The sequence below is a fragment of the Orcinus orca genome, chromosome 8 (assembly GCF_937001465.1).
Source record: "Orcinus orca chromosome 8, mOrcOrc1.1, whole genome shotgun sequence".
NCBI classification, from domain to species: Eukaryota; Metazoa; Chordata; class Mammalia; order Artiodactyla; family Delphinidae; genus Orcinus; species Orcinus orca.
In genome coordinates this window covers 42,116,129-42,139,553 of record NC_064566.1, presented here as the reverse complement: position 1 = coordinate 42,139,553, position 23,425 = coordinate 42,116,129, and the positions used below count along the sequence as shown (strand labels likewise).

The window sequence follows — 23,425 nt, the reverse complement described above, 5'->3', positions numbered from 1 at the left end:
AGTCTGTTGCTCTTATTTATCTTGGCCGTCTTTTCGTTCTGGATCTCAGTTTCTGGAGAAGGAAATATCTTGACAGAGTTTTTAGCATTGTGACTTTGATTCTCAATTGATAAATTGACTAAGAATTCGCTGGGCTTCTTAGATGCGTTAAGTCAGTTTCAGAGCTGGAAAGAGATTCTAAGAATCCACAAAGTCATCAAACACTTCCCTCCTGTTTTCTGTACCTTTCTATGCTTGACAGCATTTTGTTTGTTGCAAGCTTTACATAAGAACCTGGCAAGGTTTTAAAGCTAGACCAGGAAGATTTTTGAGAAGAGGCTTTGTTATGGGATTCAGTTGTTTAAAGAGATTCCTGGAAGCTTCCTCCTCAAAACTAGAGACTGGAGGGATCATTGACATTCAAGTTCAGAGAAGTTTCTGTTACTTCCACGAAGGGCTCTGATTCCAAGTCCTAATGCCACATTTGGTTGGTGTGGACCTGGTGACCAGGGAGAAGACCTGCGCCTGTAGCTGGGGTAAAGACCTTTAGAACGGTGACCCTCCAGCTCTTTTAATCCCGGCCCTTTAGCTGGGTCATTCTTTAGCTCAGTAATTCCCATTTTCTAGTGGAGTAATAACAACTAAATTGTCAAGGTATAAGCATTTTGGGGGAGAGAGGGACTTTCTTCAGCAGTTAGGGAAATGGATGGTTCCTATTTGAATCACAAAAAATATACTTATCTTAAAGTCTAGACTAGTTAGAAAACTGTAGGTCTCAAATTCTAGTGATGGAATTATATAACACATTCTCCTGGTTTAATAAAACAACTAAAATGATAATAATTAAGCTCAACTTAATTAGAAGTAAGAATAATGATAATTGAAAACCATGACCAGTTTCACTGACAATGATTGATTGCTCCTCTTGAAAATTACAGAATTCCAGTTTTGAGTGTGCATATTTGGAGCATTGTGAGTTGCAGCAAGCAGAGTTATTAATTGTATACAAACTGAAGTTTTCGGTACATTCTAATAACATACTCATATTTGCAACTCTTAATAACTGGCTTTATAGTTTATTCATAAGTAGCCTTGTGGATCAATGGAAGGTCATGCTTTCTAAATCATTGTAGACCATGGGAGGTTTGGTCCATGTTTGTATAGTCATTACCTTAGAAGGCTGATGTGGCAATAATGAGCTTTTCAGGAGCATTGTTTCCCTAGCGGTGTTGGGAAATTGGTGAAAGCCCAGCCTTAAAAAGAGGTCAGATGAACCGGTTTGCAGGGCAGAAATTGAGACATAGATGTAGAGAACAAACGTATGGACACCAAGGGGGGAAAGCGGCAGGGGGTGGTGGGGTGTGTGTGATGAATTGGGCGATTGGGATTGACATGTATACACTAATATGTATAACATGGATAACTAATAAGAACCTGCTGTATAAAAAAAAATTAAATTAAAAAAAGAGGTCTAGGAGTTTCTTTACCTCAGTACATTTTGTAGGTCTTTGATATGCTAATGCACTTTGTAGCTCTCCTGGTTGGGGATAAAATGTACAGCATCCCAGCCCCATTTACCACAATTTGGAAAATGCTGCCTTGGTGGACTAGAGCCTGTTTTTAGGTTCAGCCTTGGGAACAGATTCAGAAGGCTTCATAAGAAGGTGACACAAGAGAAATGGAGAGGAAATAACAGCATACAGCAGGAACTTCAAAGCACTTTTCCGTAGTTAAGAGTTGCAGGTTATTTGCTATAATAATCAGACTGAGTATAAACAGCTTTCAAACAAAGTCTACTTCTGTAACCAGTGAAATACCTGATTCTAACAACTTGTTCTTAAAGTTACTAATCTTCATGAATAGGCTTTGGTAGTTTTAAATCAGACCACACAAGATACATGATTAGTAATCTGCCTGAGTCAATTTTTTGGGTAAACTTGTATGTGTACGTCTACATGTAATGTTCGCGGTATACATGGAACATTTTCATGTTAAAATCAATTTTGCTGAGTAATTTGAAATGTGTATATATTTTCACGTAAAAGTTCTTAGTTTATTAATCGTCTCATGAAAAATCTGCACAGTCACCACAGATACAATCACTGCAGAGTCTTTACTCCTTCTGTTGTCCAATCTACAGCTCACTTTTTCCCAGCACCAACATTGGCCTTTGCAGTCCTCTTGACTTTCTTCATTCTGTTCTTCGTTCCTTTTGCTGTTTCCTTGAGGTGTTTTTCTTAATGCAGGCCATGTCTTGCATGTCTGTGTTAGGGTTCATTTTTCTTTCTGTAGTCCAACGAATCGTAAATCCTGCCAAAGCCAGTTGTCTTGCCACTGCCAAAATGGATTCTGAATCCACATCCAAAGATGACATCTGGTGTGGTCTTGTACATTTTGGCTAGTTTTTCCTGAATATCTCTCTAAGCTACTTTTGCCTTCCCAGGGTGAAGGATGTCGACCAATTGTTTCTGCTAAAGTAGTTGGTTGGTCATGAACTTCCTGGTCTGGAGAGCTACTGTGTCATTTATGATGGTTGCTGATCTTCAAGCAGCCAGAGAGGAAAAGAGTGAAATATTTTTATATTAATTCTTAGGTATATTATGGAATCAGATGCACAACTTTAATGAGTTTTTAAGCAAAATGGGATATTTCGATTTCTGTGTTGTATTGGAGAAGTTTAAGAAGCCTTATCTTTGCTAATACACTTAAAATACTAGTATGCCTTTGTATATTGTATTTCACTTTTTTGAGTCTGAAAGTGTTAGGATAAAAATTACAATATTTAACATGAAAACATTTTTATTAAGGTAAGGCATCTGTAGCACAATAGTTGATCTAAAGAAAATCATGTATGACTTTTGGAGGTTACTTTTTTAAGATTGTTTTCTCCCAGAATGGAATTGGATACATGTTTTTGCAAGCTGTGGAACTGTTTATTACCAAACTGTGTTAACAAGAGCACAGCCCTTCTTCTGTAGGCTTTACAGTAGAGAAGTTACCCTACTGGTATACAAGCCTCAAGGACAGAAACAAAGAAAAATGGGTATTGCTAAAAAATTTAAGTTTTCTTGTCAGCAAATAATTTTAATGCTGTAGAATTGACATTTCCTCTCTGATGAAGTAGAACTTGACTTTTAAGGATGTTTTTGTGTTTGATTTTTACATCACTCAAAGGAATTCTGAGTCTGATTTTTCTTAACGTTTAATATTTTCCAGGATAATGAGGTTTTAGAGGCATTTTAACTTGCCAAAGTGCCATGCTTACGGAGTAACATCAGTATACAAAATAGTTGTGTAGTGCCCTAAGAACTAACGAACCTACTGAGATTCCTTACCAAGATGTGTTGTAGAAATTGGGGAAGATTGGATATAGAGAGTTAAATATTGGCATATCAATGTCTGTGTAGGCAAACAGAGTGGCCATTATATTCACTTCAATGGGTGCTTACAACAGGTTTGGACACTAGCATCTTTTATTGAAAACCAAGATGCTAGAGTTATTCTTTTGTTTGTTGAAAAATGCTTTGTAAGCCTTAATTTTTGAAAAGAAAAAGGAACCCACTATTCTTATCAACTTGTACATTTTGAGTTTGCATTTTTTAGTCCTTCTTTTGTTGTTTACAGTTCACTTGCAGAGGTTTTCTTTTATGTTGTCTTAATCAAAACACTAAATATTCTAGAGTTATTAAAATATAGTAAAAAGACGCTATACCAGTGGTTCCCGATATGCCTCCAGATGAGAGTCTATCAAAAATTTTAAAAGAAAATATATGCTTACCTATAATATGAGGCCTCTTAATAGTCTAACTAAAATGAGTTGGCTTGTTTTTGGCTGCAAGTATGTCAACTCCAAGTGGAAATCTACTGGTTATAAGTTCACAATTAAGTGAATATGGGAAAGTGAAATTTTTATTCAGTGAATGAGATTATTTGGTGGGCAAAATCAGTTGACCCTGGAGCAGCAGTGGAAGTTATGGGTGCCAGTCTTCCTAGAAGTCAAAAAAATCTGTGTGTAATTTTACAGTTGGCTCTCTGTATCTGTGGTTCTGCCTCCTCAGGTTCAACCAACTGCAGGTTGTATAATGCTGTAATATGCATTTGTTGAAAAAAATCTGTGCATAAGTACACCCATGTAGTTTAAACCTGTGTTGTTCAAGGATCATCTGTACTTAGAAGTATGAGGCCCATGGGGCCATTTTTTTTTTAAGGCATTTTGGGTAACTTGAACATGGATTAAATGGGTTACCGAACCAGGTTTGTTTGCCTGATGTGCAGCAAGCCAAACGCTGAGACACCGAGGTTTGCAGCAGAGAAAGGGTTTATTCAGGAGACAGCCAAGTGAGGAGACAGGAGACAGGAGAGCAGATCTCAGATCTGCCTCCCTGAAGGCAAGGGGTTTGAAATATTTATGGGATAAAGAAGCAGGGTGATATTAGGCATGGGGAAAGGTGATTGGAGGTAGGGAAAAGGTGAGGTAATTGGTGTTCTTTGCAGGCATATCTGAGTTACATGCTTCTTCTTGAGATGCATGTTCAAAAATGGAGGCACTTAGCATGATCTGAGGGTGGAGTTTTGAGTCCTCTGATGTCAAAAGGTCATTTATTGGACACCTTTGCAGGCCCAGTTTTAGGGTCAGTGGTCCCAACCAAAAATCTTAGCTGGCTTGAACTGGATAAGAGCTGACTCCAAGTTTCTGGAAAACAGCATAAGCCCCCAATACTGTAGGGACCCATACGACAGAGGTGTTATCTATAGGTGGTGGTTAAGGAGCCAAAAGAAATAATTAAGATGAGCTTGATCAGTGAAAGCATATTACAATCAGGGGGGTTTTTAATAAGCTGTTCCCTTAGCTGCTGTTCTGTAAGACAAGCTCAAGAATTTCTTTTAGTCATCAGTTTCTGTTAACCTATGGGACAGTTTCAAATGGTTGACCATCTCAGGAGTAATGAGCAGTTACTTTACCATATTCTTTGTGGCAGATTGTATTTTCTAAAAGTAGTTGTAACAATGTGTCCCTTCTCACATGTTCTTGTGACCTTGACCATTCTCTCATCCTGAGGTGGAGTTATGTTCCCTTCCCTTGAATTTGGGTGTTCTTGTGAATCACTTGTGAGCAATAAGGTGAGGTCAGAAAAGGTGAGCTTCCATCCAGCTCACCAAAATACTGGTCTTGAAGTCTTCAATAGCTTTTCATCAGTATAGCCTGAGATTGCCATGCTATAAGGAAACCCAGACTGCCTCATGTGGACAGACCACGTGAAGAGGCTCTAAGATAGGAGCTAGAACTGTTCAGCTAAAACTGCTTATTTGAGCCATTCCCAAATTCCTAACTCTCAGAAACTATGAGAGAGAATAAAAATGATTATTGTTGCTTTAAGATGTTGTTTTAGAGTGATTTTGTTACATAGCAATAGATAATCAGAACACTACTTTCCCTGAATCTGCTACTATATACTGAGATTTGTCAGTGTACAGATGTACAGTTAGTGATATACCGCAATGATTTGTTCTGGGATCTGAACATTAACTTTATTTTGGTCTTTACCTTTGATATATAAAGCTTTTTTTCTATCATTCTTTCCTGTACCCATTTGGAAAAGCCATTCCATCCTTAACTATTTAGTAGAATGTATTTTGGTAATTGAAACTGTCATGTTTGTTGGAAAGTGTCCATGATATGTTTATTATGTCATGAGAGCATATGATCATCTTTAGAAGGCCTTTTGCTCTGTACCTTAATTTTAGTTACTATGGTATTTGGCCTTCTCTTAGTTTCCTAGGGCTGCTGTAACAAAGTACTACAAACTGGGTGGCTTAAAACAACAGATATTTATTGTCTCACAGTTCTGGAGGTTAGAAGCCCAAAATCCATGCTCTGTCCGAAACCTGTGAGGGAATTCTTCCTTGCCTCTTCCTAGTTTTTTCTTAGCAATTTTGATATTCCTTGGCTTGTAGCTGTGTAATTCCAGTCTCTGCTTTTGTTGTCAGGTGGAGTTCTCCCTGTGTATATCTATGTCTTTACATGCCTCTCCTCTTATAAGGACACCAGTGATGTTGGATTAGAGACCCATTCTGCTCCAGTGTTATATCATTTACCTTAACTAATTACACCTTCAACAACCCCATTTCCAAATAAGGTCACATTCTGAAGTCCTAGGGATTAGGATTTCAACATATCTTTTTAGGGGGAACACAGTTCAATCCATAACAGGCTTCAAGGGAGATTGATATAATTATGTGTTAACCATTTAAACATTTTTACTCCAGATTAGATGTGAATGGGGTTTTTAATCAGTGACCATGAAGCTCTATTCTCTGCAGTTTAGGTCCCCTTTCTCTCTAGCATACATACATATTACACATAAAATTTGATAGTGGTTTTTTACTGTTTACGCTCATTGACCCTTTTGAGAATCTGATAAGAACAGTGGATTTTTCCTCTGGAAAAAATGTACAGATATATGCACGGGAGTGCACACTTGTACACACACACATAAACACACTCAAAACAATATTTTGCATGAAACTTTAACACGTTCTTGGATTTCCCCGCCACCCCCCAAGCCTGTTCATGAACTTCTGGATTAGAGAGTTATTAATTCCCATCAGTTACAGATACCTAATTTCTATTTCCCTTTTAGTGGAAAAGCAAACGAAAAGGAAAAATAATGAGGAAGCAGAAGTAATGTATATGGAATCCCCTCATGGTCATTGTAGCTCAGTGCAGCTTTTTGGGGAATTTTCATAATTCTGTGATATTTACCATGTGCGTAGTCTCTTTTCTGCTTCCGTTCCCGTTCCCTTAGCCATGTATTATAACCTTTGGCTACATAAAATTATAAGTAACGTTATACTTTTATGTAGAAAAGAATAATCTATGTAGTTTTAGACCTGTACACAGTATATAAACAAAGCTTTGTATCCTGCAACAGTGTTGGGTTAACTCTTGACCTCTTTAAATTCTGTGTTATTTTTTGATTATTATATCAAGATTTTTTTGAACATGGTAGCGGTCTAGGGTTTCTGAGTCTGCGACAGGATTATATTCTGTGCTCTTCTTCACTTGTAGCCTTTTCTCCAAAATAATATCGCCCAAGCTTCACCCCTGAACATCTTATCTTAATGGGCTCTCTTTTTAAAAATACGTATTTTTAGGTACACCTTGAAAAAGGCTAAAGATCATGTCTTTGTGTTGTGTTTAGTCTCTGACATATCTGTGTTTCTGAAGCCTGTCATTCATTTATTGTTTTTGTTTTGAAAATATTATATCAATTATTTACTGTCCATTTTAGAGTGATATACATAGTAACTCTAGTAATAGTGAAATCATAGGCAATGGATATTTAGACTGTGCTGGTTTCCCATTGATGCTTTTCTTAGTAGTTCATTTTTCTGAATGTGGAATATTCAGAATCTTTATTTAGAACAGGGGTTGGCAAACTGTGACCTGCAAACTGTTTTCCTGTCTTTGTGAATAAAGTTTTATTGAGACAGAGCCATGCCCATTTGTTTACTTACTGTTCATGGCTGATTTTGTGCCCCAAATGGCAGAATGGAGTAGTTGCTACTAAGATTGTATGGCCCACAAGCTGAAAATATTTACTACTTGACCCTTTACAGAAACCTTTGCCAACTCTTGGTTTCGAATATTTTGGAATTAATTCCCCCTCTTTTAAGGATATTTGAAATTCTTTTATTTATTTTACTTCTTCAGCCATGGAATCTAAGGGATATTAAAAGACCATTTAGCTCAGCATTCTATCTACTGCTGCTTGAATTTCCTCCAGTACTCCTGCCAAGTGGTCCTCCAGCTTAGAGGTGTAGTAGGATTATGAGACAAAACAGCATTGGATGTGTCTGTGTTAAACACAGAATTGCCCCTGATTGGGAGTCAATCAGTGACTCTCAATAAAAAGATAGATGAAATAGCTTATTCTTTGTCTCTTTGCTCTCCCCACTGTCTCCATTGGTAGGTTATTTACTTTGGGTTTGTTTACATGCTAGAGGCACAGAGGAGTCACTTTGTAAGAAGAAGACAACTAAGTAGATCCTACTTTAAGGTGTAGCTGTAGGTGGAAATTTATAGGAAGCTGGACTGAATGTTTAGACATTGTCTAGAGATTTTCATATTCAGTGCTTAGTTTCCCTAAATTTATAGCAGCTAAAACAAGGAACTAAGGGTTCTTACAATTACCTTTTGTCAGTTTTTACTGTATGTTCAATAAATACTGGTGCAGAAAGAAACATATAGGTAGAGCCAGTCTCACTGCAGAACTTCACCTCAGAACTGTGTTTGGTAATTCTGTGTACTTGACTCCTTGGTGAACATGGTGAGCGTAGGGGTCCTCTCAGGAGATGGGAGAGAGTGGTATCTGATCCAAAGATCAACATTATCCAGATGGGGGAAGAATTTCTCACATTCCATTTAGGAAATCCAGCCTGCTAAAGTCTTGTTAAACAACAGTTTCATAGTTAAAACATCATCTGGTTTTTAATCTAGTAGGTTTGCCATCTAATAAAGAAATGAAATAAAAACTCAAGTAATAAAGATGAGCAGAAGAAAGATATTACACTTTTTTTCTTAACACAATGCTCATCTTTTATTTTTCACTTTAGAAAAGATTTTTCGTACTTTTTTTCTCATAGATGAAAGTGAGTTTGTAAATTGTTAGAGGACAAAAGATAGTATAGACTGGCTAATTGATGGGAAAATATACGCTTTCAAATTTTTTTTGGTACCTTCTGATTTTTCTATTTACAGGCTCTACCTGTATGTTTCTTTCTGCACCAGTAGTTTAAAATATATAACACATGCACTTTGTACATAATTTTAAATTGTGCAAAAGGATATATAGTGTGTATAGTGAAAAGCAAATGCCCGTCATTTCTCTTCCCTAGTTATCCAGTTCTCCCTCCCAGAGGCAACCATTATTACCAGTTTTCTGGCTTTTTTGCCAGAAAAATCTGTGTATTTATAAACATATGCATTCATTTTTTCATTCCTTTTCCATAAAAGGTGGTATATCATACAGAATATTACATCTTGGCTTTTAAAGTTAATCATGAATGCTGTGTTTCATATCAGTATAAGTTGAACCACCTCTTTCCTTCTTTAGTCCTCAGAGGTTTGGTTTAAACCTACTTCTCCTAAAATCATTAATTTCCTTCCCAGAATTAAAAAAATGGGTATATGTGCATGTGACTGTAACAGTATACAGTCCAGAGATAAAGTAGCTATTATTTTTACTTTGGTAATAAAAATTTTTTCCTAGTCTAAAAATTACACTCATAACTAAATGATTATTTCCATAAAAAAAGATAATTAAAGTTTTTTAGACTGAAATATTACAGATCAGACTGACTGCTGAGGGACCACAGAGAAATCACTGCCAAAGAAGTATGGGGAAGATGAATAAGGAAATGTAATTATGTGCCCAGCCTTAATCCTTACACAGATGCTATGAAGTGAAGGGGTGGGGATGTATATGCTGTCTATATGTTTTAGAAATGAGGAAACTACAGAAACAAACAGATAAGTAAGCTCACCCCCAAGATAAATGAATGAGCCTGGATTCCAGCCCAGCCCTGCTAGACTCAGAGCCCAAAGGTCCCCACTACATCATGGCATTGGGTTATCTGAAAGGCTTGTTTCCACAAAGGGGGCCTACCTTGTTTATCAGGAAGCAGTTTATAACAGGGCCGGATTCAATAGAGTACTGAAAATGGCTTCACTAGAGACTTAATTTCTTAATAGCTTATGTAAGGGAGGAAGACTTTTCTTCTATCCTTTTATGTTCTAGGACTGATGCCTGCAAATTAAACTGACAAAAGACATTAATAGAAAAGGCATATGTATATTTTTAAAATGTGCATAAAGGCTTCACAGAAAAGTGAAAACCCAAAGAAAGATGGTTAGACTTGAGAGCTTATATACCATATTAACAAAGGGTTATAAATTATGGAGAAGTGACTAGACAAAGGAAAAGGAGTTTGGGCTTCTAGGGGCAATAAATTGTGGGAAGGTAAATATGTGGGAAAACTAATAGAAGGTATTGGTTGCTAACATTCCATCTTCTTCATGGCCATAAAACTCACCCAGAGAGTCCTCATTATGGCAGCCCTCATTTCTTGGAAGTTTCTGCTTTTAATCAGATGAGGGAAGCTCTGAGAAGAATTCTTTCTGCATCTGTTGAATCTCAGTTCCTTCAGCTCAAAGTAACCCATGTGCTATTAGTGATAAGCTTTGGGGTGTAAATTCTGATCCCATACTCCCTTACACAGAACTCACTGTTTTTCAAAGGTAGGTAAGTGTGATACATAGTATATATATTGGTACAGATATTTGCATATATTGGTATAGATATTTATAGAAACATGTTTGAATTTTGTTATTAATCTTAAGCAAGACCTTAAGAAGCTCTCAGAGCTTCTTGTCTTTACCTTATCTTATTACCTTTACTGCCTTGAGTTTTTTGTTTCTAGTCTTCCAATAAATAGTTCTGTTTAGAAAAGGTCTTTCAGTGGGTCGGGTAGAGTAGAGTTGGAAATAAATCCACTAACCTTCGATAAGTGTGTATTTCTTAACCTGAGAATGATGTCTTTTTATTCAAACTGATAGTGGCAATAATTAAGTCCGCTTCGGTGTTCTTGTGAGTCGAGTTCTAAGTTTGGCAACAGACCTTTTCCTTTCTCATTCTCTTTGTTGGGTGCCTCTGGAAATGGCCTTCAGGGAAATACTGGTAAAGTCTAATTGCTCTTGAGCTTTAATTGTTTAAGAGTCTACCTGAACCAGTTAATAGTCTCATTTCTAAACTGTGTTGCTTAATTGGCCCATCAGCTTTTACTGTGAAATGATGTGGAGTTTTAAGGATTTTTCAGCCAGAATTTGCCTTATTTCATATGCTAAAATTTTCTGTGGAGCAGGTTCTTGACCGTTATATGCCAAGAAGACCCTGTAGTAAAGATACTGTCCATTTCCTCTTATAGTGAATCATACAACTTTAGAAATGGAAAGGAAGACCATCTGTTCCAGCCTCTTCACTTTCCTGCAACTTCTCTTCCAGTGTTATGCACTCACTCCTTACCCATGAGTTGATGCCTTTACCTCACTGTAGGACAAGTGGAAACTTCTTATACTCTCTATAAATGTGGAATTTAGTTAGAAGATACTGGTTTAAATTTGCCTCTGTCTATATATAGGTGCTGAGTGACCTTAGGCAAGAAAAATTATTAAGAAGACTTGTAGGAAATTGTATTGGAAAGCATGAGAGATGTAGTTTTTTGTGCTTAATCTCTCCTTTTCCTGTCTTCCTTTTATTATTTATTTTTCTCATCACTAATGACTTCTGTAAAGCTTTGCTTCAAGCCCATGGACCCACCTCGTTCCTCTCACCATATCCTAATCTCCATGTACTTTGTTCACATTTGTCTTTCTGCTTAGCAAGTTTCTGAAACAACTACTTGACAGTATATTAAAAGTTTTAATTAATTTGAGTTGTTTTTAGCGGTAATATAGGCAAAGGAATTCCCATTTCTTGGCACTAAAGAGCTGCTTTTTTTGGCAGATTTTTGTCGTTTTCATGTTACTGTAATACCCCAGTCTCTCACTTTGATTGCTTTGTCTATTTAAAGAACTCTTTTTTAAAAATTTAAGTTTATATTTTTAGGTTTTTACACATATCCACTCTTTTTTGGATTTTCCTCCCATCTAGGTCACCACAGAACACCGAGTAGAGCTCCCTGTACCACCCAGCAGACTCTCACCAGTCATCCACTTTATACACAGTATAAAGAACTCTTTTTTAAAAAGTTGAAAATGAGAGAAGGAACTTGTCTCTAATTATTTATCTTAACTAGGTTTCTGAAAGTAATGAGACAACATGATTGGCTTTCCATTAATTTTAGGACATCTATTAAGAGACTACAATTATGTTACAAGGGTGCAGTTTATATTGATTGGGTGAGTGCTATCTTAGAATTATCTGTGGTTTCTCCATTTACATCCATTCCAGGCTCTTTTTGCCCATGAGCCTGCATGTTCTCCTTTTATAGATAAGGAAACAGGTTAAGAGTAGTAGGTTTATCTTAGGATCTCATGGCTTCAAAGTGGCAGAGCCTGGACCTCAGCCACTAGCAAGTGAAGGTATCTTAGTTTAAGTAGCTTTATAATATGTTCTCTTAATGTAAGTTTATGTGCGTAACATAAAACCCACTAGGAAAACCCACTTTAGCAAGAAAGCCTCTAAAGTAATTGTGATATTTGGTACCCACCATTTTGCTGGTCTTCTGAGAGATTTCTGCCTCTCTAACTATTGAGCCATAGGATAAGGCACTTTTTGAAGAAAATACCCAGCTGCCACTGCTAGGTGGTGTATCCTAAGGCATCTCAAGAACAGTGAAAATAAATATGAATCATGTTTCACAGCTTCTCTGCCCTGGCACATGGAATAATATTGCTGCTTTTCTCATTACTGCAGTGCTGCAGCTACTTTTTAACAGCTGATAGGAGCTTTAGATATTTTCCTGTGTAAGTAGAATCATACAGTAGGAACCTAAACAGCATGCTCTGGAAGGATTGGCAGCATTTCTTTCCTGGCTTCTGCTTTTCCTGTAGCTTTTGGCCATACTAGCAGGACTATGTGGAAGATGTGATAAGTCTAGACTTTCCTTAAAAGGAGTGCTCATATGCACTTACTTTGCCAGTAAGTTAATAGGGTAAAGTATATTGGTGGGTGGGGGAATCAAGAATACCTGGAGACAGGGTTTAAAAATACTTGGTGCTTGTAAAGTTTTTGGTTGTGTTGTGATAAAGTTGGGGAGCTGTGGGAATCTGTTCTTTCTTCCATGAAGAGAACCTTAAGGATAAAATCACATGCAATTAGCTTTAAGCTAGTTACCTGAAACTGGTAAGAAGTAGTTTCATTCTACAACTCTCTTAGCAAATAATCTTTATACTGTTAAGGAGAGAGTATTAAATTCAGTAAAAATTTTCTGTTGTTTGGTTTTAACAGATTTTTATAGGGAGGGTGTCCTGGTAGGTGAGGAAGGGTTGAGCCAATCCTTTTAGGGTTGAGCCAATCACATACTCAGGCTATAAATCCTCAATTATTAAAGGGCAAACTGCTTAGTATCTTTTTCTGTCTTAAATGCATGTGTACACCTGTGGAAAACTTTCTGGTTCCTGGTATCTGGTAGGTGCTTAATAAATATTTCTTGAATAGATTTTTACATATGAAGCTCAGAGAATTAAATAACTTGTTCTAGGTCATGTGTCTAGGACACTGTGTTTAATATATATATTTAGTATGTAATTGTCATTAATACTTACCAGATTTGTTAGGTGTATTGATGCAGAATTATTCTTCATTTCTCCCCTATGACAACATTTTAATGCTCTATAGTTTTAATTAGGTTTGGGGGTCAACGAAGTCTTGAAATAGTCTTATTAGACCTGAAGCAGATTATAAGTAGAGTAACCATACTGTGAAAACTGGAACACTTTTGAGAAGAGGGGGCTCTAATCAAAGTTAAGCTGGAATAATGTGTAAAACCAGGCTTATTCCAGGAAAACCAGGACATATATGGTCACCCTATATTTACTTTTATTTTTTACAGTAAACTTTTTTTTTTTTTTTTTTGCGGTACGCGGGCCTCTCACTGTTGTGGCCTCTCGCGTTGCGGAGCACAGGCTCTGGACGCGCAGGCTCAGCGGCCATGGCTCACGGGCCCAGCCGCTCCGCGGCATGTGGGATCTTCCCAGACCCGGGCACGATCCCATGTCCCCTGCAGCGGCAGGTGGACTCTCAACCACTGCGCCACCAGGGAAGCCCTACAGTAAACTTTTTATTGACGTGTAGCATACCTTTAGAAAGTCCATAAATCCTGTGTACAACTTGCCGAGTTTTAAAAATGAGCCACCCAGATCAAGAAATAGAACATAACCAGTATCCCAGAAGCCTCCCTCACACCCTTTTTGGTCACTACCTCTTCCTCCCCTGGAATATAACCATTGTTCTGACTTTTAACCGTAGATGATTTTTGCCTGTTTTTGAACTTTATATGCATGATATCATACAGTATACACCTTTTGTGTCTGGCCTCTTTGGCTCAGTGTTCTCTTTGTGAGCCCCATCCATGTGGTGTGTAGGATAATTCCTTCATTCTCATTGTTTTTTAATATTCCATTGTATGAATATACTATAATTTATGTAATATACTATTGACCAGACATTGGGTTTTTAAAATTTTGGGTCAGTAGGAATAGTGCTGCTACAAACATGTAAACATTGTTTATGAGTCTTTTGGTGAACAAATGTACTCATTTCTGTTGGGTATATAATCAGGAATGGAGCTGCTACATCATATGATACGTGATTGTTTAGCTTTATTAGGTTGTACAACTTTTACTAAGTGTTATAACTATCTGTACTTCCTCCAGCAGTAGATGAGAGTTCCATTTTTCTCTCTCTGAAACTTTACCAATACTATGTATTGTCTGTCTTTTTCATTTTAGCCATTCTGGGGACAGTGTACCAGGATCACATTGAGGTTTGATAACTAATGAAGTTCAGCCCTTTTTAAAACTATATTTTATTTTTATTTATTTATTTTTGGTTGTATTGGGTCTTTGTTGCTGTGCGCAGGCTTTCTCCAGTTGTGGGGAGCGGGGGCTACTCTTCATTGCATGCGCGGACTTCTCACTGCAGTGGCTTCTCTTGTTGTGGAGCATAGGCTCTCGGTGCGTGGGCTCAGTAGTTGTGGCACACAGGCATAGTTGCTCCGTGGCATGTGGGATCTTCCCGGACCAGGGATCGAACCCATGTCCCCTGCATTGGCAGGTGGATTCTTAACCACTATGCCACCAGGGAAGTCCTCAGCCCTTTTTTATGTGCTAATTGGCCATTTGGATACTCTCCCTTATGCTTCCTTTTCTGTTCAAGGCTTTCCCATTTTCTATTGTTTTTTTCACTTCTCCTTATTCATTTGTAGTTCTTCATATATTCTGGGTAGTAATCAGTTGTCATTTATACATACTACTGCAAATATCTTTTACCTGTTTTGCCTTTTCTCTCTGTTAATAGTGTTGTGGGATGAACTCAGTTTTAGTGTCTTCCAGTTTATCAATATTTTTCCTTTTTGGTTAGCACTTCTTGTGTCCTATTTAATAAATATTTGCCTACCCCATGATCATGGAGATGTTCTGTGTCATCTTCTAGAATCATAACTATTTTACCTTTCACATTTGGGTGTATAGTCTGTCTGGAATTCATTTTTGTGTGTGGTGTGGTATAGAAGTCAAGATTCATTTTTTGCTATATGGACATCCATTGATTGTACTCTTCTCTTCTTGTCCCAATACCACATTTCTGTAGCTTTATAATACATCTTGTTACATGGTAATATAAGTTCTCCAGCTTTGTTGTTCTTAATGCTTGTCTTGGCTACTCTTGGCCCTTTGTATTTCTGTAACATTTTAGAGTCTTAGTTTCCATACATAAATAAAAACAGCTTAAATTTTGATTGGGATTGTATTGAATCTAAGGAATGTAGTACATCTCTCCATTTATTTAAGTATTGTTTGATTTCTCTCAATGTTTTGTAGTTTTCCATTAGTATCTTTTACATTTATTTCTAATTTTTGGTGTTCTCAAAAAAAAAAATAATTCAGGGGCTTCCCTGGTGGTGCAGTGGTTAAGAATCCGCCTGCCAATGCAGGGAACACAGGTTCGAGCCCTGGCCCGGGAAGATGCCACATGCCATGGAGCAGTTAAGCCTGTGCACCACAACTACTGAGCCTGTGCTCTAGAACCGTGAGCCACAGCTACTGAAACCCATGTGCCTAGAGCCTGTGCTCTGCAACAAGAGAAGCCACCGTAATGAGAAGCCCGTGCACCACAACAAAGACCCAACTCAGCCCCCCAAAAAAATTCGTTGAGGTGAAATTCACATAATATAAAATTAATCATTTTAAAGGGAAAAATTCAATGACATCTGCTACATTCACAATGTTATGCAGCTGCCACCTCTGTCTAGTTCCAGAATTCCTTCACTCCAGAGTAAAGCTCCTGAAGCAGTTTTCCTCCACTGCCCACTCTCTCCACTCTTCAGCTCCTGCCAACCACCAGTCTGCATTGTCTCTATGGATTTATCTATTCTGGATATTTCATAAAAATGAAATCCTATAGTATGTGATCTTCTATATCTGATTTTTTAAACTTCGTATGTTTTTGAGGTTCATCCCCCATTGTAGTACGTGTCAGTACTTCATTCCTTATTATGACTGAATAATATTCCACTATATATACATGATTTGTTGATCCATTCATTTGTTGATGGACTTTTGGGCTGTTTGTACTATTTGGCTGTTGTAAACACTGCTGCTATAAGCAAGTGTGTATGTGTACTTTTTGAGTACCTATCTGCAGATCTTTGGGGTGTATACCTAGGAGCAGAATTGCAGGGTCATATGATAATTTTTTGTTTAACTTTTTGAGGAACTGCTAAACTTTCCCACAGCAGCTGAATCATTTTTCATTCCCATCAGCAATGTGCATGAGTTCCAGTTTCTCTGCATCCTCATCAGTCGATACTTGATATTTTCCATAATTTTTTGGTGTTTTGGATGGTATTATAAGTGGTATAGTTTTTTTTTAACTTTATTTCTTGTGTGTTGGTGGTGTATAGAAATACATTTGTTTTTTTTTCTGTATAAACCTTGTATCTAGTTCTCAAATTCACTTCGTAATTCTAATAATTTACTTACGTATTGTCTGAATTTTCTGCGTACATTTGCATTTCTGATTTCCAATGCTTTTTTTAAATTTTATTTATTTTTTTATACAGCAGGTTCTTATTAGTTATCCATTTTATACATATTAGTGTATATATGTCAATCCCAATCTCCCAATTCATCACCCACCCCCCACCCCACCCCCACCCCACCCCCGCCACTTTCCCCCCTTAGTGTCCATATGTTTGTTCTCTACATCTGTGTCTCAATTTCTGCCCTGCAAACTGGTTCATCTGTACCATTTTTATAGGTTCCACATATATGTGTTAATATACGATATTTGTTTTTCTTTTCCTGACTTACTTCACTCTGCATGACAGTCTCTAGATTCATCCATGTCTCTAAGATGACCCAATTTCTTTCCTTTTTATGGCTGAGTAATATTCCACTGTATGTATGTACCACATCTTCTTTATCCATTTGTCTGTCAATGGGCATTTAGGTTGCTTCCATGACCTGGCTGTAGTAAATAGTGCTGCAATGAACATTGATGTGCATGTGTCTTTTTGAATTATGGTTTTCTCTGAGTATATGCCCAGTAGTGGTATTGCTGGGTCATATGGTAATTCTATTTTTAGTTTTTTAAGGAACGTCCATACAGTTCTCCATAGTGGCGGTATCAATTTACATTCCCACCAACAGTGCAAGAGGGTTCCCTTTTCTCCACACCCTCTCCAGCATTTGTTGTTTGTAGATTTTCTGATGATGCCCCTTCTAACTGGTGTGAGGTGATACCTCATTGTACTTTTGATTTGCATTTCTCTAATAATTAGTGACGTAGAGCCGCTTTTCATGTTCTTCTTGGCCATCTGTATGTCTTTGAAGAAATGTCTATTTAGGTCTTCTGCCCATTTTTGGATTGGGTTGTTTGGTTTTTTAATATTGAGCTGCGCGAGCTGTTTATATATTTTGGAGATTAACCCTTTGTCCGTTGATTCATTTGCAAATATTTTCTCCCATTCTGAGGGTTGTCTTTTCATCTTGTTTGTAGTTTCCCTTGCTTTGCAAAAGCTTTTAGGTTTCATTAGGTCCCGTTTGTTTATTTTTGCTTTTATTTCCATTACTCTAAGAGGTGGATCAAAAAACGTCTTGCTGTGATTTATGTCAAAGAGTGTTCGTCCTATGTTTTCCTCAAAGAGTTTTATAGTGTCTGGCCTTACATTTAGGTCTCTAATCCATTTTGAGATTATTTTTGTGTATGGTGTTAGGGAGTGTTCTAATTTCATTCTTTTACATGTAGCTGTCCAGTTTTCCCAGCATCACTTATTGAAGAGACTGTCTTTTCTCCATTGTATATCCTTGCCTCCTTTGTCATAGATTGTTGACCATAGGTGTGTGGGTTTATCTCTGGGCTTTCTGTCCTGTTCTATTGATCTATATTTCTCTTTTTGTGCCAGTACCATCATATTGATTACTGTAGCTTTGTAGTATAGTCTGAAGTCAGGGAGTCTGATTCCTCCAGCTCCATTTTTCTCCCTCAAGATTGCTTTGGCTATTCGGGGTCTTTTGTGTCTCCATACAAATTTTAAGATTTGTTGTTCCAGTTATGTAAAAAATGCCATTGGTAATTTGATAGGGATTGCATTGAATCTGTAGATTGCTTTGGGTAGTAAAGTCATTTTCACAATATTGATTCTTCCAATCCAAGAACATGTTAAACATCTCTCCATCTGTTTGTATCATTAATTTCGTTCATCAGTGTCATATTGTTTTCTGCATACAGGTCTTCTGTCTCCCTGGGTAGGTTTATTCCTAGGTATTTTATTATTTTTGTTGCAGTGGTAAATGGGAGTGTTTCCTTAATTTCTATTTCAGATTTTTCATCATTAGCATATAGGAATGCAAGAGATTTCTGTGCATTAATTTTGTGTCCTGCAACTTGACCAGATTCACTGATTAGCTCTAGTAGTTTTTTGGTGGCATCTTTAGGATTCTGTATGTATAGTATCATGTCATCTGCAAACAGTGACAGTTTTACTTCTTCTTTTCCAATTTGTATTCCTTTTATTTCTTTTTCTTCTCTGATTGCCGTGGCTAGGACTTCCAAGACTGTGTTGAATAATAGTGGTGAGAGTGGACATCCTTGTCTTGTTCCTGATCTTAGAGGAAATGCTTTCAGTTTTGCACCATTGAGAATGATGTTTGCTGTGGGTTTGTCGTATATGGCCTGTTTATGTTGAGGTAGGTTCCCTCTGTGCCTACTTTCTGGAGAGTTTTTAATCATAAATATGTGTTGAATTTTGTCAAAAGCTTTTTCTGCATCTGTTGAGATGATCATATGGTTTTTATTCTTCAATTTGTTAATATGGTGTATCACATTGATTGATTTGCGTATATTGAAGAATCCTTGCATCCCTGGGATAAATCCCACTTGATCATGGTGTATGATCCTTTTAATGTGTTGTTGCATTCTGTTTGCTAGTATTTTGTTGAGGATTTTTGCATCTGTATTCATCAGTGATATTGGTGTGTAATTTTCTTTTTTTGTAGTATCTTTGTCTGGTTTTGGTATCAGGGTGATGGTGGCCTCATAGAATGAGTTTGGGCATGTTTCTTCCTCTGCAATTTTTTGGAAGAGTTTGAGAAGGATGGGTGGTAGCTCTTCTCTAAATGTTTGGTGGAATTCACCTGTGAAGCCATCTGGTCCTGGACTTTTGTTTGTTGGAAGAGTTTTAATCACAGTTTCAATTTCAGTGCTTGTGATTGGTCTGTTCATATTTTCTATTTCTTCCTGGTTCAGTCTTGGAAGGTTATAGCTTTCTAAGGATTTGTCCATTTCTTCCAGGTTGTCCATTTTATTGGCATAGAGTTGTTGGTAGTAGTGTCTTAGGATGCTTTGTACTTCTGCGGTGTCTGTTGTAACTTCTCCTTTTTCATTTCTAATTTTATTGATTTGAGTGCTCTCCTTCTTTTTCTTGATGAGTCTGGCTAATGGTTTATCAATTTTGTTTATCTTCTCAAAGAACCAGCTTTTAGTTTTGTTGATCTTTGCTATTGTCTTCTTTGTTTCTATTTCATTTATTTCTTCTCTGATCTTTATAATTTCTTTCCTTCTGCTAACTTTGGGTTTTGTTTGTTCTTCTTTCTCTAGTTCCTTTAGGCATAAGGTTAGATTGTTTATTTGAGATTTTTCTTGTTTCTTGAGGTAGGCTTGTATTGCTATAAACGTCCCTCTTAGAAGTGCTTCTGCTGCATCCCATAGGTTTTGGATCATTGTGTTTTCATTGTCTTTTGTCTCTAGGTATTTTTTGATTTCCTCTTTGATTTCTTTAGTGATCTCTTGGTTATTTTGTAACATATTGTTTTGTCAAAATATGAACAATCCATGTGTTTGTGTGTTTTACGTTTTTTTCCCTGTAATTGCTTTCTAATCCCATAGCGTTGTGGTCAGAAAAAATGCTTGATATGATTTGAATTTTCTTAAATTTACTGAGTCTTGATTTGTGACCCAAGACATGATCTATCCTGGAGAACGTTCCGTGCGCACTTGAGAAGAAAGTGTAATCTACTATTTTTGGATGGAATGTCTTACAGATATCAATTAATTCTGTCTGGTCTATTGTGTCATTTAAAGCTTGTGTTCCCTTATTAATTTTCTGTTTGGATGATCTGTCCATTGATGTAAGTGAGGTGTTAAAGTCCCCCAGTATTACTGTGTTATTGTTGATTTATTGTTTTGTTTTGTTTTGGCGGTATGTGGGCCTCTCACTGTTGTGGCCTCTCCCGTTGCGGAGCACAGGCTCCAGACGCGCAGGCTCAGAGACCATGGCTCACGGGCCCAGCCACTCCACGGCATGTGGGATCTTCCCGGACTGGGGCACAAACCCGTGTCCCCTGCATCGCCAGGCAGACTCTCAACCACTGCACCACCAGGAAAGCCCCGATTTATTCTTTTATAGCTGTTAGCAGTTGCCTTATGTATTGAGGTGCTCCTATGTTGGGTGCATATATATTTATAATTGTTATGTTTTGTTCTTGGATTGATCCCTTGATCCTTATGTAGTGTCCTTCCTTGTGTCTTGTAACATTCTTTATTTTAAAGTCTATTTTGTCTGATATAGTTTTGCCACTCCAGCTTTCTTTTGATTTCTATTTGCATGGAATATCTTTTTCCATCCCCTCACTTTCAGTCTGTATGTGTTCCTAGGTTTGAAGTTGGTCTCTTGTAGACAGCATATATATGGGTCTTGTTTTTGTATCCATTCAGCAAGCCTGTGTCTTTTGGTTGGAGCATTTAATCCATTCACGTTTAAGGTAATTATCAATATGTACGTTCCTATTACCATTTTCTTAATTGTTTTGGGTTTGTTTTTGTTGGTACTTTTCTTCTCTTGTGTTTCCCACTTAGAGAAGTTCCTTTAGCATTTGTTGTAGAGCTGGTTTGGTGGTGCTGAATTCTCTTAGCTTTTGCTTGTCTGTAAAGCTTTTGATTTCTCCTTCGAATCTGAATGAAATCCTTGCCGTGTAGAGTAATCTTGGTTGTAGGTTCTTCCCTTTCGTCACTTTAAATATGCCATGCCATTCCCTTCTGGCTTGTAGAGTTTCTGCTGAGAGATCAGCTGTTAACCTTATGGGAGTTGCCTTGTATGTTATTTGTCGTTTTTCCCTTGCTGCTTTCAATAATTTTTTTTTGTCTTTAATTTTTGCCAGTTTGATTACTGTGTGTCTCAGTGTGTTTCTCCTTGGGTTTATCCTGTATGGGACTATCTGTGCTTCCTGGACGTTGGTGGCTATTTCCCTTCCCATGTTAGGGAAGTTTTCGCCTATAATCTTTTCAAATATTTTCTCAGGTCATTTCTCTCTCTCTTCTCCTTCTGGGACTCCTATAATGCGAACGTTGTTGTGTTTAATGTCCCAGAGGTCTCTCAGGCTGTCTTCATTTCTTTTCATTCTTTTTTCTTTATTCTGTTCCGCAGCAGTGAATTCCACCGTTCTGCCTTCCAGGTCGCTCATCTGTTCTTCTGCCTCAGTTATTCTGCTATTGATTCCTTCTAGTGTATTTTCCATTTCAGTTATTGTGTTGTTCATCTCTGTTTGTTCTTTAATTCTTCTAGGTCTTTGTTAAACATTTCTTCCATCTTCTTGATCTTTGCCTCCATTCTTTTTGCGAGGTCCTGGATCATCTCCACTATCATTATTCTGATTTCTTTTTCTGGAAGGTTGCCTATCTCCACTTCATTTAGTTGCTTTTCTGGGGTTTTATCTTGTTCCTTCATCTGGTGCATAGCACTCTGCCTTTCCATCTTGTCTATCTTTCTGTGAATATGGTTTTTGTTCCACAGGCTGCATGATTGTAGTTCTTCTTGCTTCTGCTGTCTGCCTTCTGGTGGATGAGGCTATCTAAGAGGCTTGTGCAAGTTTCCTGATAGGAGGGACTGGTGGTGGGTAGAGCTGGCTGTTGCTGTGGTGGGCAGAGCTCCGTCTCCAATGGTTTCTTATTCTCTGTTCCTTTTTCATAGTAGTTTACTCGATGGATGCAATATTCTTGTGAATGACTTGGAGGGTATTTATTAGAATTTAAATTTCCTGTAAATTTTTCATTACCTTAGTTTTCGTGGTTGATTCTGTTGCTTTTCATTTTGGTCCTTCTTAATTTTGTGGATATTTCTTAAATATCTGATGATCCTTAGTTATCCATATTTATGAAGGACTAGTATGATTGGTTTTGGTAGCTGATACTGCCTTCCTCTCAGTTTTCTGAAGCCTGATTTTCCAAGAGATCTTTTCTCCAAGTGGAATTACTGAGAGCTCTGTATGAGTTTGTTTTAAGGGTCAGCAGCAGCCAGATAATCTAAGGACCTAAAATTTATTTCTGGGGCACAAGTGCTCTGAAGACTTTTCTTCTTTTGGTTGTTTTTGTTTCCTTTCTCCCAGTGCCCCACCTCCATTTGTGGATGTACAGAGCAACCTCAAACTTAGCCCTACTTCTCTTTTGTCCTTTAGCAGCCATGCTGGATGTTCTCAGCAGATCTGGATACTAAGCCTGGGAGCCAAAGTTTATACAGGAAGTAAGACTGTCAGGAGTGGCTTTGCTGTTCTGTGAGCAACCTTTAGGTACCTTAATTTCCCTAAGCTTTTATTCAGCTTCTTGATCCTGAACTTGGTGTTTTCTATTTAGGGGGTTGGGACAGCTCTTGCCTCCTTATGGTGCTTTCCTATGTTTGTTTTGCTTAGGTTGTTATTTCTTATGCTATGGCTTCTCTATCAGTTTAGTCTCATCTGTTTCTTGTGGAAATTCTTTTTTCTTGCCTTCCTTCCTACCTTCCTTCCTTCTTTTCTTTTTGCTTGTTAATGGGTTTTCAGATTGTTATGAATTTAATTTTTTATAATTGTGAAAAATTTAGATATAAAATACAGGTATCTACTCCTTAGCTTAAACAAAACATAAATACAATTGAAGCTTCTTATTCTCTTTTCTGATTGTATTATACTCTCTCTAATGCATTTATTAATATTATCATGTATATGCATTTCTAAACAGTAAGTAGCATCATTTTGAATGTGTTTGAGCCTTGAATAGTGACATACTGCATGAGTCCTTCTGCATCTTGTTTTTTCCACTCATCATGGTTCTTTTGTGTGTTCATTCTGTTAGTATACTCTCTTTTCTGCTGTTTCAGTGGAATTTGGGTAGGGAGGATAAGTCAGTCTATATAT

General features: G+C 37.4%; 1 protein-coding gene and 1 pseudogene across 6 annotated transcripts in view; one reads left to right on the top strand and one right to left on the bottom strand.

Moving 5' to 3' along the window:
- FAR1 (fatty acyl-CoA reductase 1) overlaps positions 1 to 23,425 on the top strand; it is a 73,873-nt gene that overhangs the window by 9,391 nt on the left and 41,057 nt on the right. The window contains exon 3 of one of the 6 annotated variants that reach the window (XM_049713799.1): positions 22,712 to 22,822. The exons of the other annotated variants lie outside the window; for them this stretch is intronic. The gene's annotated coding sequence lies outside the window, so the exon portion shown is untranslated. The remainder of the gene's footprint in view (positions 1 to 22,711; positions 22,823 to 23,425) is intronic. 6 annotated transcript variants of the gene reach the window in all.
- LOC101276284 (40S ribosomal protein S24-like) lies at positions 2,011 to 23,355 on the bottom strand (annotated as a pseudogene).